Genomic DNA, 21,203 nt, shown 5'->3' on the forward strand with positions numbered 1-21,203 from the left:
AAAACCAAAGACATTTCCATATGATCAAGATCAAACTGGTTTGGCCATTGTTTATTTGGTAGGGCGTATCATAAAGCCAGAAGGATTTTGGTTGCAGGAGTCTCTATATAGAAGAGGTGGCAACATATGCTTTTGAAATAGTATTTGGATCAGCAATGGTCAGAATGGTTTTATAATGTTATGACATAATCTCTTTAATGAAAACTGGACAAAACAGAGAACACAGTTGCAAAAATTAAAAAGAAAAAACAAAACAAAACAATTCACCACCTTGGGTTGAAAAGTTGGGGGCGCTGGGAAACCTCTCTAATGGCTATTGAGACATGCCAGCACGCTTGCAGCGTTGCCACGGGTGATGGCGAAGCTGAAGCGCTGGAACAGTCAAGTGCCCTCACGAGTCTCACCAGTTACCTCTGCAAGGTGAGTTGCCAGTGAAGACTGGAATCTCGTAGTTAGTGGTCCAACCCCATCAAACGTCTCGATGGAAAATGTAGTTGGCCAACAGATCGTGGTATTTTAGGATTTTGTTCCACTCGGCCGCAGAAGATGTGGATCTCGTCCTGACCGCAGCAGGGTTTCATATTAAGTTATTCTAATCAGGATAAACTTTTGGTGCATCTTCGTTTCAAGGGTTCCATGAAAATGTAAGTATTGGTTAATGTTTACATACTAACCAAAGTATTTACCTTGACATCGGGAAACGTTTAACATATCAAAAGTAATGGTATCTTTTTGGATGAAATGTGAAAAATGCAAATAAATAGTGTTAACATGCAGTTTACGGATCTTTTCCTTTTGAACGGCACATGTCAACACAATTTCTAGTTAACTAAAAACATTTTAAAACTTCGTTTACTGGTAGAATGTGTATATAAAACATCATTTTTTCTTAGCTTTATTGAGAAAATTCTATAGTTTGTAAGATGTTTCGTCTGAAATTTCAAGCATTTCGGCAATTTTAACCAATTGCTGACCTCCATTTGGGGTGAAAACATTCCGGGCTGTATGAATATGTCCCTCGTTTAAGAAACAGATTGGGTTTATTTACATTCGCGAAGAAAAAAAGATACCCATCCCCCACCCCTAACCCTAAATCTAAAATAGATTGAAATGCAATAGATCGATACTAGGGTTATAATTATGGGTGACAATTTCATTTGATACTGCTACGGAAAATGGGATTTTTTTCTAGCCGTGTCAAATGAAAATGTCACCCATAATTATAACCCTAATATCGATCTATTGCATTTCAATCTATTTTAGATTTAGGGTTAGGGTTAGGGGTGGGGGAAGGGTATCTTTTTTCTTCGCAAATGTAAATAAACCCAATCTGTTTCTTAAACAAGGGACATATTCATACAGCACGCCCCAAATGGAGGTCAGCGGTTGGTTAAAATTGCCGAAATGCTCGAAATTTCAGACGAAATATCTTACAAACTATAGAATTTTCTCAATAAAGCCAAGAAAAAATGATGTTTTATAAACACATTCTACCAGTATACGAAGTTTAAAAGTGTTTAGTTAACTAGAAAATTCCGTCCATCAAAAGGAAAAGATCCCATTTTAATGTATATAATACATCAAAATACAAATCCAAAAATCGAAAAAAACCCCCCACAAATATGAGGGCAGGAAAAAAGACAAAAAAAGGAAGAAAGAAAAAAAATGCGATAGAAACCGGAAGTGATGACCCAAATTTCAAGTACCTGGTGCATATATTGTATATAAGATGAAAACAATTACTTTTATAGGGAAGCCGAACAGTTAACGGCGCATGAAATGTGATTCGTGAGTAGTTTTTCTCAATCTCTAAATTTGTTTCGCCGCACATAGTCATGAAGATATGATGTAATTAATTATTTACTAAATCATCACTAAATCTATATTGTCACCTCAGTCTCTTTTGGTGAGCATCTGTTGCGCTTCTGGTTGACAACTTCACGAGTATAGAAATTCCCTAGACGTACCTATGAAGCCATCCAATTTCAAGAGCGTTTTACAAAATTTTACTGTATCACCGCAGTCACAGTTTCTGTTTGCTTTTATTTTCTAAGAATTATTTACTTTTACTTTTTCACGATCGTAAATTGCATGCCAACAGAGAAACGGATGCGATATCTTTAAATAATTGTTCAAATTCATTCTCTTCAATTTCAATATGACACTAACACCACCTATATGAAACTGCATATATCACGGCAGTTGCCCTTCCTGTTGACACACAAATACTTCCACATTTACGAGGTTGGTCATACACCTAACCATACATGAGGTTGACGACTTGCACATATTCTCATCACAATCTGTACTAAACTGAATGCGATGAAGAAGGCCATAATATTGATTTCAAATTTTGGCACAAGACCTGCAATTTCGGGGAAGGGGATAAATCGATTGTATCGATCTCAATACTCAACTGGTACTTATTTTATCGGTCCCGAAAGGATGAAAAGCAAAGCCGACCTCGGCGGAATTTGAACTCAGAACGTAGAGACGGGCGAAATGCCGCTATGATTTCGCTCGGCTTGCTAATGATTCCGCTAGTTTGTCGCCTGGAAAAACGTCATAATACTGGGGTCGCGGGGGGAGGGGATAATTGCCTCCTATGTATTTGCTGTTAATCTATCTCTCTTCTATTTTGTATTCGATACACCTGAGAACAATCAATAGCCATTTTTTGTTCTCATCAACATGAACGAAATCCTCAAATATTAGGCGATCCAACTAAATGAGAACATTACACTGAATAGTCTGCCAGTATTCTATTTGTCTACGTACTTTTTTCCCCTTTAATAGTCTCATTTTCTTAGAAAACACTTTCACTTTATGGCCTGGGAAAACACCAGACAAATACATTCACTTTCGTGAGATCCAGAAACGAAGTAGCTATATCTTTTCTTTATAGTTTAGTCAGACTGTGTACAGGATATTCTCACTCTCTTCATGATGGTCATTAGAACATCTGTTAGTCTATGTTTGTAAGGAGGAAAACGTGTGTAGGTAAAGATTCTGGAGGGTTAACGATTTTTTTGGAGCAAAGGATCGGGGAGAGTTGTTTGCATTGGGCCTAATTGAATTTAAGTATGGTTGACAAGAGGGAAAAAAATGGTGTTACACAACTATTTAGGAGAAGTAGAGGCTATTACAGAGTGTGTTGGTGAGTGACTCTTTGTCAGTCAGCTTTCTTTTTGGTTGCATCCATGATGTCTTTGTAGTTATGTCATTGTTCAAGATGTAGGAGCAATATTACATGGCAGGTCATTTAAAGAACCAGTAGCTGGTTAGAGTTGAAGCTGTTTAGCACTAAGTCAACCACAATTTTGCCAGATTAAAGGTACTCCACTCATGATCGTCCTGTTTTGTTTTCAGGCATGATGTGTCTGAGACTATGTTATTCAGTATGTACTTCCTCATTTAAGACATTTTAAGCCTATAATTTGATGCCAGATGAATTACAAATGACATCCCTGGCTGTTGTTATCTGTATGGATTTTGAAACTCTAATTAAAGTTGTTACTCAGGTAAATGAATTTGAAAAAGTTACTTATTTAAGAACATATTTAAATAATAAATAGGAAGTTTCAATGTTTGCAACATTAGAAATAATCTTAGAATTAAAAATGGGAATTACAAAAAATAGGGTGTAAGCTAATATTATTTTATGGCTGAATATTCAAGGGAGGCAACTCTAAACGTGTGTACCTTATTACATTTTGTCAGTAGCTATTTTCTGACGCTATAATAAACTTATACTTCCACCAACAAAGCCCTAAACAACAGAAATGCTCAAAGTTGTCTCCCTTCTCTATTTGCCTTAAGAATAATTGTTTGCTAATCCTAATGCCATGATGCATCAATAAAATGCTACTGAAACAGATGTGAATTTTGAGCCCCACTCGTGTCCTTTTGCACATGCCAGCATGGACAATGAATGTTAAATGATGATGATACACTACACTTGGATCTACAGTTTATATTGGATGGGTACCTATGCTTATATCTGTCTGTGTATTTACATATATATATATATAATATATATATATATATATATATATATATATATATATATATATATATATAGGCAGGCAGGTAGGTAGGTAGATAGATGTGTGTGTGTGTATATACATATATTATACTACCAAAAAATGACAAGAGTTGCTTCAATGTAATATATGCTCAGTACTTGGCCAATCCTAATGCACTATATGTTGATATACCTAGATTCTAATGAATCCTGAAACTCATCTATCAGTCTGTCTCTCTCTCTCTATATATATGTATATATATATAATATATATATATATATATATATATTATATATATATATATATATATATATATATATAAAATATGAATTATGTGCCAGTGGAACATAAAAGAGCACCATTCGAGTGTGATCGTTACCAGCGTCGCCTTACTAGCACTTGAGCCCCATGCTAGTAGGGTGCCAAGAGCACCATCCGAGCGTGATCATTGCCAGAGCAGCCAACTGGCTTTGTGCCAGTGGCACATAAAAGGGCACCATTTGAGCGTGATCGTTACCAACGTCGCCTTACTGGCACCTGTGCCGGTGGCGTATGTAAAAAGATTCGAGTGAGGTCATTGCCAGTACCGCCTGACTGGCCCTGTGCCGGTGGCATGTAAAATGCACCCACTACACTCTCGGAGTGGTTGGCATAAGAAGGGCATCCAGATTGGAGCCTGGTGCGGCCGCCTGGTTCGCCAGCCCTCAGTCAAAATCGTCCAACCCATTCTAGCATGGAAGGTGGACATTAAACAATAATAATGATGATGATGATGATATATATATAATAATATATATATATAATAATAATAATAATATTAGGGAGTATAGCTCCAAACTTACAGGGAAAAATTCGATTTAGTATTAAATCAAATTTCGCAGTATAAATATATAAAATATGAATTAGAGATAAAACCACTATTATGCAACTCAAACAGTGATAGACATAAACCAATACATAAATAACAAAGAATATAAATATAATTAATATAATATATATTATATATATGTATATATAATTTTTTTTTCACTATGTGCCTATCTAAACAAAAAAAAAATATATATATATATTCAGTGTACTCGTTGCCAACCCTCACCTTACTTACAGTGTCCCTGTACATGGCTTGCACAGCTCTCACTAACCATTCATCTATCCCTAGTTTCCTCATTGACCAACAGATAAGGGATTGGGGGACCCTGTCAAAGGCTTTCTCCATGTTAATGAAAGCCAGGTACAGGGGCTTATCTTTGGCTAGGTATTTCTCCTGCAGCTGTCTTACCAGAAATATAGTATCAGTGGTGCTTTTCCCTGGCACGAAACCAAACTGCATCTCATCTAAACTGACTCTCTCTCTAATTAGTTGGGCTATGACCCTCTCTGTGATCTTCATTACCTGATCGAACAGCTTGATACCTCTGTAATTATTTGTATCTAAAGCGTCACCGTTACCTTTGTAGCAGTTGACTATTATGCTGCAATACCAGTCATTGGGTATGACTCCTTCGTGTATCACCTGGTTAACTATACGGATGACCAGACTATAGCTGACACTGCCAGATATTTTGAGCATCTCTGCAGTAATTCCTGATGGGCCGGGGTCTTTCCTTGTCTTCATTCTTCTAATTGCTTTATCTACCAAGGTACTGCCGACTCGGATAGCTGGTCCCTCTGTTGGGTTGACATTCAGCAGACTCTCTTTCACCCATTCATTTTCTTTATTTAGCAACCTTTCATAGTGGTGTCTCCAAACCTCTCTCTTTGCATCCTCATTTAGTGCAAGAGAACCATCATCCATGCGGACACATTTCTCTCCTACCACATCCTGATTCTCTCTCACACACTGTCTTGCAACACGAAATACCTCAAGTCTTTGGTCCTCACGGCGCAGAACATTGGCAAATTTTTTCTTATCTGCTTCCCCATTGGCTAAATAAACCTGTCTCCTAGCTTCTCTTCTGGCAGTCTGATACGATTCCCTGCTACCACCATTCTTCCAGTCCTTCCAAGTCTGTCTCTTTTCTCTAATAGCCCTGTTTTTCCTGAGGGTGGAAGGATGGTCACCCCTCGAACTAGGAAGGGGTCTGCTTAGCATAATTTAACAAGACAGCAAATGTTGATAATAGTAAGATAGACTTGAAAAATCTGAGAGTTCTCCATCAGACAATCTAAGACAAAAATTTAGAGAATAAGTGCCTGTGTGATAAAGCTTTTAATAGATGAATGAGTCAATGAATATGTTGGGTTAAGGAAATGCATGAATTAAGGTTATCTTAAGGGAACAACAAGGAAGACGAGACTATTGAAAACTACATTTACATGATGTCATGTTACTGGACTAGACAGCATAATGGAAGGAACTAATAATAGCAGAAGGGGATTTATGTGTGTGTGTCATCATCTAATGTCCATTTTCCATGCTGTCATGGGTTCGATGGTTTGACAGGAGCTGGCAAGCTGGAGAGCTGCACCAAGCTTCAGTTTGATTTGGTATGGTTTCTATGACTGAATGCCCTTCCTAACACCAACTATTTTACAGAGTGTGCTGGGTGTTTGTAATGTGTCACTGCATGAGCAGTTTTACATGGCACTAGCACACAACTCTTGCAGGCCAATCCGCTTCACCAGGGAGAGTGACATTAACACTTCTGCTGTGGATTATAGGTCTTCTTGGGTACAGTAAGGTCCTTTGTCAGCTTGTCTGCAAGGTTCAGCATCCTAAGGTCATCCTTCAGTACTTTGTCCCATATCTCCCTGGGTCTCCCTCTTTGACATGTCCCATCTAATTTGAGATCTCAGTACTTCTTTATGGAGCTGTTGGCATCCATCTGCAATGCATGACCAAACCAGTCCAGTCTTCTCTCTTGCACACTGCATTTAATTCCTCTTATGCCTAATTTTTCTTTCAATACATTAGCACTCTGTCGAACATGTACACTTACATTACACACCCAGTGGAGCATACTAGCCTCTTTCCTTTCTAACCTCCACATGTCCTATGCATTTTAGGAAAAGAGTGCAATAATGTTGTCTTTGTATGTGCTATAATTGTTTGATTTTGGAGTTGAAAGACACCAGATTAGTGAGATGCTATTGAAGTGTGTTTTTGGTAACAACTTGGAACAAAACTCCATCACATCATAAACAATAAAACAAAAAAAAAACAAAAACAAAAAACACAAAGAAACTTTGATAACATTCATATATTTTCTCAGAAAGATTTACTGCAGGTATAAAATAATGTTGAAGGAAATTAAAATAGAAAAACTATATTTTAGTGTACTAAGACAATGATATTCAATTAGGAACTACACCAAATATTTCAAGGGACATGTGAAAAAAGTTGGGCATTCAGAGTCCACAGAAGTTTCCAAAGGAGCCACACACAAATTTAACTGCTAGATACTCCCTGTCTCACTATAACCTTTCATCATCTGACACAAGATCCCCTCCTCCAATGCTCCTCCCCTCTCAAAGGATCTTTGTCTTGCAAGTTACTTGGTGACCCTGCCAGTGCTGGTACCACTTAAAAAGCATCCAGTCGACACTGTAAAAAACATGCCAAACTGACCTCACCTATGCTTGTGCCATGTAAAAATCACTCAGACCACTCTGCTGGGTGTTAGGTGTTAGGAAGGCATCTAGCCATAAAAACCCTGCCAAAACAGACACAGAAGTCTGGTGCAGGCTCCTGTCTGGCCAGCCCCTGTCAAACCATCCAACCCATGCTAGCACGGAAGGCGAACTTAAGACAGTGATGATGATGATGATTGCTTTGTCATAATCCTCCTGTTTCTTTTTTTGTACTAATTTTGACATCATATACATTACTATAATTTACTACTATACATTGGTGGTGGTGGTGACAGTGATAGCAACAGTGGTAGTGGTGGATCTCTGTTGTTCTACAATGAGGGTTCACTTGTTTGATCACCTGAATTACCTGCCCCTGAATAAACATGTAAGTGACTGAGCGTTCCATAGATACAGGTATCCCCAATATTATTCTCAGGTAGAATCAGCATAATTCAGTGGGTGTGGCAATGCTTCACACCTTAAAATTACACTTATAATCTACCTGACTGGCTTCTATACAGGTACCGTCTGTCTAATGTCACTCATAGGGTCTGGGTTAACTAGAGGCTATGGAAAATGACATTTACCAAAGATGCCATGCAGTAGCACCAATCCCAAGACATCATTGTTGCAAAGAAAATTTCTTAATCATTTGGACATACTACGTTAGCTATGTATTATCCCAACTGAAACTAAAATACAAAACTATCACAGAGACATATTTGTGTGTGTGTGTGTGTGTGTGTGTGTGTGCATGTGTGTGTGTATCATTATTCAGTTTTATTTCAAGATTTCTTGTCAATAGAAAAAGAGCTGGTTTCTAACCTAGATCCAACACTCCTTCATTGGAATTTCAACATCAACAACAGAGTATTTTTGTATGTATGTATGCATGCATGCATGCATGTATGTATGCATGCATGCATGCCTGTGTCTATATATGTATGTATGTATGCATGCATGCATGCATGTATATATGTGTATGTGAAGATTTGTATGCTTTGCTTTATATTATGTCTTCTCAGGCATATACTTGCATGTGTAGACATGCTCATATATACATAAATGATATGAAACAGAAACATAGAGGTAAATGATAGCAACTCTCAAAGAACAGGGGAGAAAATTTCCAGAACCTTAAAATAATTTTGGAAAATAAATTTACATAATTCAAAACATTTCTCAATGGACACTATAAGAGCACCACTATTCATTTGATGGCTTCATCATTATCAACATTATCAATGATGATCCTGGAGAATCAAAGAATGTCAGACATCCAAATGGAGTATCAGAACTGTGATACATGAATATATTCAATGCAAGCCATATGGACTGGGGAGAGGCCAATTGATGTCTGCAAAGACAAAAAAAACCTTGATCTGTGTCAAGTGGTTATTTAACTAAGTTAAAAACCCACATGAACATGGGATGCTTTGGCTCTTCTCTCATGAGAAAAATTTCAACCAAGGCTAAAAGTTTAATGGAAGAAATGAGAGACAGTTATGTGTTGATCCCTCTGATGTCCCCCAAAATGATGCACACTAAGTTTACAGCAACTGTGATGGTTTTAGAATTGGTAGGTAATGAAGGTCTTATCATGCCAACTTACATCTTTCCACAGAATTTTAGAGTTAATGCTGCTGGATACAATGAGACACTGGAAACAGTTGTTAAGCCCTGGATGGATACAATACACAATGGAAGACCATACATGTTTCAACAAGATTCAGCACCTTGTTACAATGCCCACATACCCAAGAATGGATGTCAGGCTATCTTTACGATCACGTAACACCAAACTTATGGTCTCTGAACTCACTAGATTGAAATCGCATGGATTATTACATTTGGAATGTTTTTGAAAGTGAAACCAGTTGACATCCTCACAGTACCATGGCAAAACTGTAGGCTTCTACTGTTAAGGTGATGTCTGAAATGAATAAGGACCCTTTAGTGTGGACATGTCAACAATTCTGGTCCTGCATTAAAGCAGTCATCAAAGCTGTAGGGGGATTCATTGAGTAATCTTGTAAGAAATCTTATCAAGAACATGTGCACAAATTTTTATTAAAATATATTTGGTTTTTCCTACTCTTGCATCCTCTGTGTGTGTGTGAGTGTGTAAGTGTGTGTGTGTGTATGTATATGCATATATGTGTATGTATGTGTGAGAGTGCGCGTATGTATGTATTTCCTTGTCTTGACATAGCTTGACAGTTGTAAATGAGTGTCTCTGTCATACAAGCAGTGTCATTCATTTATAATATTCTGCAAAAACATGACTGGCAATGGTGAAAAAATATTACCTTGCTTGGAAACAGACAAGGTCTGGCGACGGGAAGGACAGCCAGCCATTGAATATCTATGTCAAGAATCTCTGTGTATGCAAGCAATTCACTCTGTCAGAAATTTGGAAATGGCATGCTGTACTGCTTGGCATTCGCGCCAGAAGCTCCAATGCGAACATTTCAGTGTTTGGGTGTCGATCTGAGGACAGTACAGAGGATTTGAAAAGAGTTGGATGAGTCTAATGGTGATTACAAAGGTACAGCAAGTTGGGAAACTCACTCTGATTGTTCTGATAAGAAAAGAACTGAATTTGTTGTGAGATCCAGGCCATGATTGACAACGATCCCTCGAAGTCAATCAGGTCCATCGCCAGGGACATAGGAGTGTCTGAGTTTCTTATCATGAAGACATTCGGTATTCCTCATACAAGATGAGAAGAGGCCAATTTTTATCCCAAGCCATCAAGGACAAGAGGAAAGACTGCACTATGAAGCTTTTGAACAAACTTAAGTATCCCCTTCAACTGAACATGCTTTGGTTTTTCTCAGACAAGAAAAATTTCTGCCAGGATCAGATGGTGAACACACAGAGCAACTGTTGGCTTGTTGTGTCTCCAAAACATGCACTGAGAGTGATAAAAATCAAATATCCAGTCAACATCATGGCGTTTGGAGTGATCACCTGTGATGGCAATATTATGCCTCCATTCATCTTCCCACATGGCCTCACGCTCAACACAAAGGCCTGGAAGAGGTAGTGCTGCCCTGGCTCAAGAGGGTGGCTGCTGGAAGATCCTACATCTGGCAACGTGACTCTTCACCATACCACACAAATAAGAGAACCTAGTCATGGCTGTCAGACAATTTCTGCGACCACACCACCACCCCTAACATCTGGTCATATAACTCTTACTGCGACTTCCTTGATTATTGTGTGGGGCAAAGTTGAGTGAGTGACCAACATAACTCTCTGTAACACCAAAGACGAACTGAAGGCAAGGATTATGGCAGCATTCACCAACTTAAACAAGGAGACCATCCAGAAGAGTTGCAGGAGATTCTGAAGTCGTCTGGAGGCCGTGGTTGAAGCCAATGGTGATTTTATTGAATAAATTTACTTTTTAGTATTTCAAAATATTTTTATGTAATTTTGGTAAATATATCTGTTAAAATGAGATGTGAGTGTTATTTTCATTTCTGCATAATTTAGATGACAAATTATTCACTGCACCCTGTATATGTATGTATATCATCAAAATATTTATTTGTGTAGGTGGAAAGATAGCTAAGTATATAATGCTCAGAAATGGATGTATGTTGACGTCAACACATATATGTGTCTAGAACATACCAACAACTGAAAATTTTCATTAGTAACATAGATAAGAATAACAGGAACCCACTTCCCACAATCGTATACCAGTACATGATTCATAACCTACAATACAACGACAACAGCAATACTGTTCACAAGAACTGTAGTTTATAAAATTTCATCTACTCTCACAGAATATTCCTCAAACACAAAGGTAAACATGAGCAACACAAAGAAGAGATATGAAAAACTTGGAAATCACTGATTAATCATTAATGTAGTGAATATATATTTTTATCACTTAGTGCAAGACCCTTTAGTAATTGGATTTTTTTATTTACATTTCAAAAGGTGATTTTTTTTTATATATGTACTAGCAGAGATACCTGGCACTGCTCAAGATTAAAATGTTATAGTTTTTTAATGTTTTTCTTGCTTCGGTCATGTGATTGCAGACATGCTGGAGTTAAAGACATGCCTTTAGTTAAAGAAATCAACACCAAGATTTATTTTTTGTAAGCCTATTCTATCAGAGTGCTTTGACAAATGGCTATGTTACAGGGATGTAAACACAACATTGGTTCTCAAGCGATGGTGAGGGTACAAACACACACACACACACACACACACACACACACACATACATACATATATACATATATATATATATATATATATATATATATATATATATATATGGGTGAAAAGGAACACACGAGTTGATATATATGAAAAAAACAAGTCAAAATAGAAAATGCTAAAATAATTTTATAAAGAACATTTCAGTACCGGTTTCGGTCATTTTGAGACCTTTTCAACTGTAACGATTAAATAATTAAATTTAGAAAAATTAGAAGAAAAGTTTTTTTAAAGGAATATTTGTATAGTTTTTAAATTTTAGTGGCATTCTGCCTTTCTCTGACTCCCTTGTTTGCACTTGTGTGTTCGAGGTCGTTGTGAATTCTTGGTAGGGTAGAAGGAGAAGAGGGATGATGAGGAGAAGGGGTGGAGAAATTTGGGAGTGCCTTGATTGTCGTATTTTGAATGGTCAGTTGCAGTTCAATTCAGGAGAATATTTCTATTGAACGGTTTGTTTATGGAATTTGCGTAGGCGTTATACTAGAGAGCATTAGTGATAAAGTTAAGAGGTAGAAGGTGGAGAAAAAGAAGAAGAAGAAGATGACGATGTTGATGATAATGAAGAAGGAGAAGGAGAAGAAGAAGATGATGATGATGATGGTGATGATGATGACGACGATGATGATGATAATGATGATGATGAAGAAGAAGAGGAAGAAGAAGAAGAAAACAGAGAAGGGAGAATATGAATGGGTGAAAGTAGTGAGGTGTTGTATGACTTGAAGTTGGCATGTTATGGATTATAGCTGTGATTGGGGCTGATTAGTAATGGATTCTTTGGAATGTAATATTTGTGTGTGTATATTTCTTTTATTCTAAAGTTGAGGTATATTAATTGTTTGTCGTAGACCCGTTAAGAAGTGGCCTGTATTTTGTAATAAAGAGAGTTTCTTTACTTATTCGTTGTCTCGAGGTTGTATCGTCAAAACCGTCCAAGGGTGGTCGTGCACATCTTTACATTTCCCCAGTGACTTTTTTGTGAATTTTCTATCCAAGACCGAATCAAATTGCCCAGAACTTGATACGCCAATTGAATGCCAGCTAGCTGTATGTGATTGGTCGGAGATTTGGACAGTACTCGCGTGTATATGCGCACGCACGCAGCTGTATATGCCTATCATATATGTATAAATATCTATGTGTATGTGTGTCTTTCTGTTTGTGTTTGTCCTCCTCCTCCTCCACCACCACTTGATAACTGCTGTTGGTGTGTTTACGCCACTGTAACTTAGCATTTTGGCAAAAGAGACTAATAAAATAAGTACTAGAATTTGCGTATGTATGTATTGAGGTATGTATGTGTGTATGTATTTATCCATCTGTCTGTTTGTCTATCTCACAGTCTATTTTCCTGTCTATGCATGTATGTATGTGTGCAATTAAACTGGTGCTCCCACTTGAATATTAATGCTACTCTTTGTGAGAAGGGTGTCTGGACACGCAGCAGGACTAAAAACAAGGCCTGTTGAAAGACAAATGAGTTTCTTGTGGGCCAACAATCATCCAGTTGGCAAAGGCAATGGTACACCATCTCAATATCTCTGTCAAGAAAACACGAGATAGTCAGAATGAAGTAATGCTATGACTTCATCTGATGGGGAAAATGCACTTAATCAGGGAGACTTTTGTTGTAGTGTCATTAACACACTGTACAAGCATATGATTGTTGATGATGATACACACCCACACACACATATATGTACACACACACATATATATGCACACACATATATATACACACACATACATATGTGCGCACACACACACACACACACATGTATATATGTATACTATCAGAAATGTACAGTATTATATATCTATCATGGCTGGTCTTACCAATACAATGGAATGTTAGGTAACAATCTAATTATATAACCTTATGATCATCAGTGTTAGCTGATATGTAAGGGAATATGGCAACAGCTTTCAATTGTCTGAGATGAATTGACACATCCGGTTTGAAGTTGCTGTGAACTAAAACAAGGTGGACACCCATTAAATACACTTTCTCCCACCACCCCAACATATACCCCTTCACACACATTGTACTCCCATATATATAAGCCCCCCACACACACACATTGTACACTGCACTCTAGCATAAAAAAACCCACATGACTTTAACCTACACAGAAAGAAAACAGATTTACCAACACATTTATATATTGCTACTCCCCTGGAGAAAATTATACATGTGACACCACTACACATATTACATACCCCATCCGTACAGGAGCGCAACTCTAAATAATGCATACATTTCCCACAAACACTTCAAGATAACTCTTACTGGCTTTACAGGGAATCCAACCAAGGGACAGAACTCCTAACCTATCCCCTGCTCTTTTTTTTTTCACCATTCAGCAACCACAAAAGGATGTGTCAATTCACTTCTGACAATAGAGAGCAGTCACCATATTCCCTTCCATATCGGCTAACTCTGATGAGTGTAAAGTTATATAATCGAATTTTTACCTAACACTCCATTGTATTCCTAGTGCAAAACCGATTGGTATGTTCAGCCGTGATGGATATATAACATTGTACATTTTGGATAATATACCCACTCTATTGACAGACATACAAGTGCATCTTTTCCATGACTTATGGACTCTTAAATGATTCACATATACCAGGTCATCCCATAAGTTCTGTCTGATTTTACCTTTTTTAAAATTGAATGAAATTTAATAGTATTTTAAAATGTCTAATGGAATTAAAAATTATTTTTATGCATTTGTGTACATTTAAACTAATTAAATATTATTTTACAGAATAACAGAATTAAAATTTCTTTGATTAAAGCCCTTTCTAACATGGATGTATCCAAAGAGAATTTAAGGAGTACAAAAAAGGAAACTCTACAGCCCAAGCAACTCGAAACATACACTCAGTTTATGGGAAAGAATGCTTGAATGAAAGAACTTGTATCTATTGACGATGAAATCACAGTTATTATTACTGCACAAATCATTAATTTGTCTTTGTCAGTTTGATTATTCTGGGTAGAAGTAGGGGTTCACCAAGGATCAGTCCTCAATCCCCTTTTGTTCATCATAGTCTATCAGGCAATATCATAGCAATTCAAGACAGGCTGCCTCTGAGATCTCCGCTATGCTGATGACCTTGCCCTAATAGCTGAATCACTATCAGAACTAGAGAAGAAGTTTCAGGTGTGGAAGCAAGGTCTATAATCAAAGGGCCTTAGAGTTAACCGAGCAAAAACCAAAGTCTTAGTAAGTAAGAAGGCTGACTAGTCACAAATCATTTCAGGTAGATGGCCCTGCTCGATCTGTAGAAAAGGTGTAGGTAGAAACTCTATACTCGGTGTAAGCTATGGATACATAAGAGGTGCAGCAATATCAAAGGAAGGTTAACTGGGAAGATAGTTCTCGTGTGTGGGAGATGCACAGGGGCAAACACTGAATATGTGCAGAAAACAGCTTCCATCACATGCCAGGGGCAAAAACTAGTAGTTGATAGCTTCCATTACCTAGGTGGCCAAGAATTCTAGCTGCTAGAATAAGAATAGGCTGGGCAAAGTACAGAAAGCTCCTACCTCTGCTGGTAACAAAGAATCTCTCGTTCAGAGTGAAAGGTAGGCTGTATGATGCTTGTGTGCAAACAGCCATGCTATATGGCAGTGAAACATGGGCTGTGACTGCTGAGGACATGCATAAGCTTGAAAGAAACGAAGCTAGTATGCTCTGTTGCCTGTGCAATGTCAATGTGCATGCATGAAAGAGTGTAAGCACCCTAAGAGGAAAGCATCAGATGTGGTGTGCAAGAGAGACGACTGTGCTGGTATGGGCATGGGATATGTTTGGATGAGGACAGCTGTGTGAAGAAGTGTCATGCCCTAACAGTGGAGGGAACCTGTGGAAGAGGTAGACCGAGGAATGAGGTGGTGAAGCATGACCTTCGAATGTTGGGCCTCTTAGAGGCAATGACAAGTGACCAACCTTTGGAGATATGCCATGTTTGAGAAGTCAAGTGAGATTGTATTTGTGGCCAATGCCAGTGTTGCATAACTGACCCATTTAAAAGCACTCTTCAATTGTCAGGCAATATGCTGTGCTTGTGAAGACCTGCTGGACCAAGTAAAATCATAATCATGGCTGATGCCAATGCCACCTGACTGGCTCCTGTGCTGGTAGTATGTAAAAATCACCCACTACATTCTTGGAGTGGTTGGCATTAGGAAGGGCATCCAGTTGTAGAAACCTTTTCAAATCAGATCGGAGCCTGGTGTAGCCTCCAAGCTTGCCAGTCCCCAGTCAAACCATCCAACCCATGCCAGCATGGAAAGCAGATGTTAAATGACAATGATGATGATAATATATATATATATATATATATATATATAGTGAGAGAGAGAGAATGAGAGAGAAGAGGAATGTCTTTTTAGCATTTAAATATGTTAAATTTTCTTCATTTTTTGTTCCTTTTTGTTTTTATACATTTCGACCACCACCTTTGTGATCCTGTTGTGAATCCTGTTGTATATGCCCTTCCCACTATGCATTTCCCATACCTCATCCACTCATTTTTCCTTTCTTCCTTCTAGACTATCGTTATCTAACCTATCTTAGATTACTTTAATACTTGAACTCTAGCCTGATATTCATGAGAAAGTAGCTATTAATAACTGGCCAATTAGAATAATACATTTTAATACAAATAAATTGCTATTTTCTGTATCAATTATTGATCATGCCAGCCAGACAACCTGCAATCACACACACCTGGCTACAGGTATATACTTACACTCATACATAACATACATTAATGCTATTCACTTCCTCCACCACTCACACAATTAAACAGTCTCACACACACAAACTCACAAATCTAAAAATCAAAAGCAATCAAACCGTTTAACACTACCTCACCACATCCTCCTCCTTTTCACTAACAAGGCAACCCAGAATGCAAAACCTGAGATGTTATCTCCAATTTTAACTGCCACGTTTAGCTTGAAGATTTCCTTTTGCTCAGGTGTAAACAATTGGTAACCATGAGACATTGAGACACTTGCAGTTGCTACAATTTAGTTTTCTGTGCAAGTCACCTGTTTGGAGTTCTCTGTGTCTCAGGAATAACACTCCTAAGTTCATCATACCCACCATCGTTGTCATTGTTGTTGTTGTTGCCATTGCTGTCACCGTCATCATTGTCATAACGTTCACTTTTCTATGCTTGCATGGGTCAGATGGAATTCATTGAGGCAGATTTTTCAGTAGTTGGATGTTTTGACTGTGTTGTGTTTCTTTAGTGAAAGTTACCTCCATATGAAATCATGTGTAGTTGGTTGCATGGGTGTACTTGTTCTCTATTTATTATGATTACCAGTATGTATGTATGTATGTATGTATATGTGTGTGTATGTGCATGCATGTGTGCACACATGTGCATGTTTGATACATATTATTAAACACACACACATATACATTCTTTGTGCTACAGCCACAAGGCCTGACATTCTGAGTGAAGGGTGCTAGTTGATTATGTTGGGTCCAATACTCAACTGGTACTTATTTTATCAACCCAAAATAGGATAAAAGTAAAGCTGACTCTGGTGGAATTTGAACTTGTCACATATACATTGATCTAATATGTTTAGAAAGAAATCATAAATTTTTATTCCATTGAAAACTTTATAACAGAAATGACATCTTGAAAGTATTTCAACTCTAACATAAACAGATTGTGCATTGCTTATATGAAACATATAAAGGGTATAGTAATAATAATTGTGCTAAGCAGTGTTGAGAGGTTAATAATCTTTAAGTTAATTCAAATAGTCTTGTGACATATTTTAACTTTTGAAGGCAAAATCACTGAATTTTACCATGGAGAACAAAATTCTTACTTATGGCAAGGGGGTATGAAAACAGCTTATTTGCTCAGTATTTACCCCTATTGGACTCACACACATTTCTGGCTCTTTAACCCTCCTCAGTAGCTGATATTGAAGAGAGATAACCCTGGGCAGATAGAAGCCATAGCTTTATAATGGAACAATCAATATCAGCAACTGAAATTACAAATTTGACTTTATTAAAATATATAAAAGTATAAATGAGTGGAATAGTTGTTGAATCTGTATGCGAACAACAACCTCTAGTACAAGTCAGAAAGGACCATGACATCGATAAGACATCGGACATTCACCCAATTTACAAGTATCTTTTTATCTTTTACTCGTTTCAGTCATTGGACTGTAGCCATGCTGGGGCACTACCTTGAAGCATTTTATTCAAATGACTTGACCACAATACTTCTTTTTAAGTCTTGTATTTATTGTATCAGTCTCTTTTCCCAAACCAATAAGTTATAGGCACATAAACAAACTAACACTGGTTGTCAAGTGACACCTACCCAACCAAAACACACCTCTGTGTGTTTATGTGTATATATATATATACAGGGTGTCCACAAAATCTGGGTACATGGAGTAAATAAAATCATAACATAAACAATTAAATATAAGAAATAATAATTTCTTAAAGTATGTGTTAATCCCCATGTACCCAGACTTTGTGGAAACCCTGTATATATATATATATATATTTATATGATACATGCCTGATGGCTTCTACACTGTTTCCACCTATCAAATTTACTCACAAGTCTATAGTAGAAGACACTTGCCAAAGGTGCTGCACTGTGGAATTGAACATGAGACCATATCGTTGCAAAGCGAGTTTCTTAAACCACACAGCCATAATCTTTACATAAGTGGCTACTGACATTAATCAAACTGAGTTAATTAGTGTTTTATGTCATATTTTGTAGGTATGAAACAGCTTGGAATTTTGTAGATCTTTGGGAATTCTATGTTTCATCACCATTGTTGTCATCATCACCACCACCACTAAAGGAACCTATAATTACCAAGACTAATTAAATTGACTTGGCATAACTGCAGATCTGTTACCAGCCCCCACCCTCCACAAAGTCTGTTTCCTAATAACTTTCTAGAAAATGCAAATGTTTTAATGAAATTTTCCTGAGATATATTTTTGATGGTATAAGTTTAGGGTTTTTCAATAATTGTTGTGTAAAATTTCTTTGAAGGACTAGAAGAATTTCAGATAATAATCTCACACCTAGATTTGTTACTTCATAATGTTCTGAAAACTGGATATTTTTAATGAAATTTCCTACAAATATGTTTCATGATAGTTTCATAAGATGTAGATAATGATATAATCAGATAATGTCAGAATCTGATGTGAAAAAAAATTGGGGATGAGGTTGGATGGTCACGTTTTTGGACTTTGTTTTCTAATACACTTTTATGAGGATGTCCTGCCTCATTTTTTATTTTTTTATATCAAATTCCTTTGTAATAGTAATTTACACCATCTGAAATGTATTTGTTGAAAATTTCATTAGAAAACATTCATTTTCTGAAAGTTTTGAGGTAAAAAAAGCAGTTGGGGTGGGGAGGTGCACATATCTGTAGTAACACCAGTGACTAAATGATTGTTTGAGAGTATTTTTTTATAAACAAAAAAACACCATATTCTTTTATTCTCTTATTCTTTTACTTGTTTCAGTCATTTGACTGCAGCCATGCTGGAGCACTGCCTTAAAAGGTTTTTAGTTAAAGAAATTGACACTAGGACTTATTCTTTGTAAGCCTAGTACTCATTCTATTTAACTGTTTTGCAGAACTACTAAGTTACAGGCAAGGGCCTTGTTTCAGTGGGGTACTAGGAAACAAGTTACTGCATTTTTCCATCTTTTGGCCCCTACTTTTCCCCAGTTATGTGTTTTCAATCAGTTTTGAATTTTGTTCGTTTGATATTTATATCCATTTGCTAAAAATTAAGGAAGATCAATTCATCAATAATTTGAATGAGAATTGTATAACATTTTTATATGTATTTGTCTCACTAAGCGAATATAGATAAATAAACAGTACAATTTTTTTATCAAACTCACAAGGGAAATGCAAACAATTTAATTTTCTACTCTTGAATTTCAGCTGCTTTTGTTTTTTGCGTAGTATATAATATCTTCAATTGTTAACATCTCAGACAATATTTTCATTGATCACAACACTTATATAAAAAAATCACCATTTTCAAGTGAGTTTTTGCTGCACATGTAATACACACACACACACACACACACACACATATATATGCTTTTTCAAAGATAGTTCAATCAGGAAGAGTTCATTTGCAAACACACGTACACACTCATATATATAACATCTTTTAAATTGCATTTTCAAACCTTCTTTCGTATATAATTCCACTCGTGCGGTACCCCAAAACTCCACTTTGTTATATATATATGATGCATGTGTGCAGACAGCCATGCTACATGGCAGTGAAACATGGGCCATGACTGCTGAGGACATGCGTAAGCCTGCAAGGAATGAAGCTAGTATGCTTCGCAGTATGTACATATATGTGCATACATGACAGAGTGTAAGCGCCCTGAGAGGAAAGTTGGATATAAGAAGCATCAGATGTGGTGTACAAGAGAGGATACTGCACTTGTATGATCATGTGTTGCATATGGATGAGGACTGCTGTGTGAAAATGTGTCACACCCATTTTCAGTAGAGGGAACCTGTGGAAGAGGTAGACCCAGGAAGACCTAGGATGCGGTGGTGAAGCACGACCATTGAATGTTGGGCCTCATGGAAGTGATGACAAGTGACCCAGACCTTTGGAGATATGCTGTGCTTGAGAAGACTCGGCACGCCAAGTGAGACTGTAACCTTGGCCTATGCCAGCGCAGCATAACTGGCCCATTTAAGAGTACCCTTCAATCATTGGGAAATAAACTGCACTTGTGGAGACCTGTTGAGTCAAGTGAAGTCATTTTCATGGTCGATGACAGTACCGCCTGATTGGCACCCATGCAGGTGGCACATAAAAAGCACCATTTGAGCGTGATCGTTGCCAGTGCTGACTGACTGGTCTTATGCCAGTGGCATCTAAAAAGCACCATTTGAGTGTGGTTGATGCAAGTACTGCCTGACTGGCCTCGTACTGGTGGCACATAAAAAGCACCCACTGCACTCTCGGAGTGGTTGGCATTAGGAAGGGATCCAGCTGTAGAAACTTTGCCAAGTCAGATTGGAGCCTGATGCAGCCTTCTGGCTTGCTAGCCCTCAGTTAAACCATCCACTCTATGTCAGCATGGAAAGTGGACATTAAACGACAATGACTATGATGATATATATGTGTGTGTGTGTGTGTGTATACATATATATATATATATATATATATATATATATATATATATATATATATACACACACACACATACAGTCCCACTGAGAATGTGGGTCGCCAGGGTGGCGCCCCAAAGCCCATGTGTTTAAATGGCTCA

At 37.4% G+C, this 21,203-nt stretch overlaps 1 long non-coding RNA gene across 1 annotated transcript; it reads left to right on the forward strand.

Annotated features, from left to right (window-relative positions):
* Positions 1–205: 205 nt before the first annotated feature.
* On the forward strand, positions 206–21,193 carry LOC118764360. The gene is made up of 3 exons (XR_005000189.1): positions 206–385; positions 3,370–3,378; positions 21,183–21,193. It is a non-coding gene; the product is annotated as an uncharacterized LOC118764360 (long non-coding RNA).
* Positions 21,194–21,203: the final 10 nt, after the last annotated feature.

This window comes from Octopus sinensis, linkage group LG7 (genome assembly GCF_006345805.1).
Source record: "Octopus sinensis linkage group LG7, ASM634580v1, whole genome shotgun sequence".
In the NCBI taxonomy this organism is placed as follows: Eukaryota; Metazoa; Mollusca; class Cephalopoda; order Octopoda; family Octopodidae; genus Octopus; species Octopus sinensis.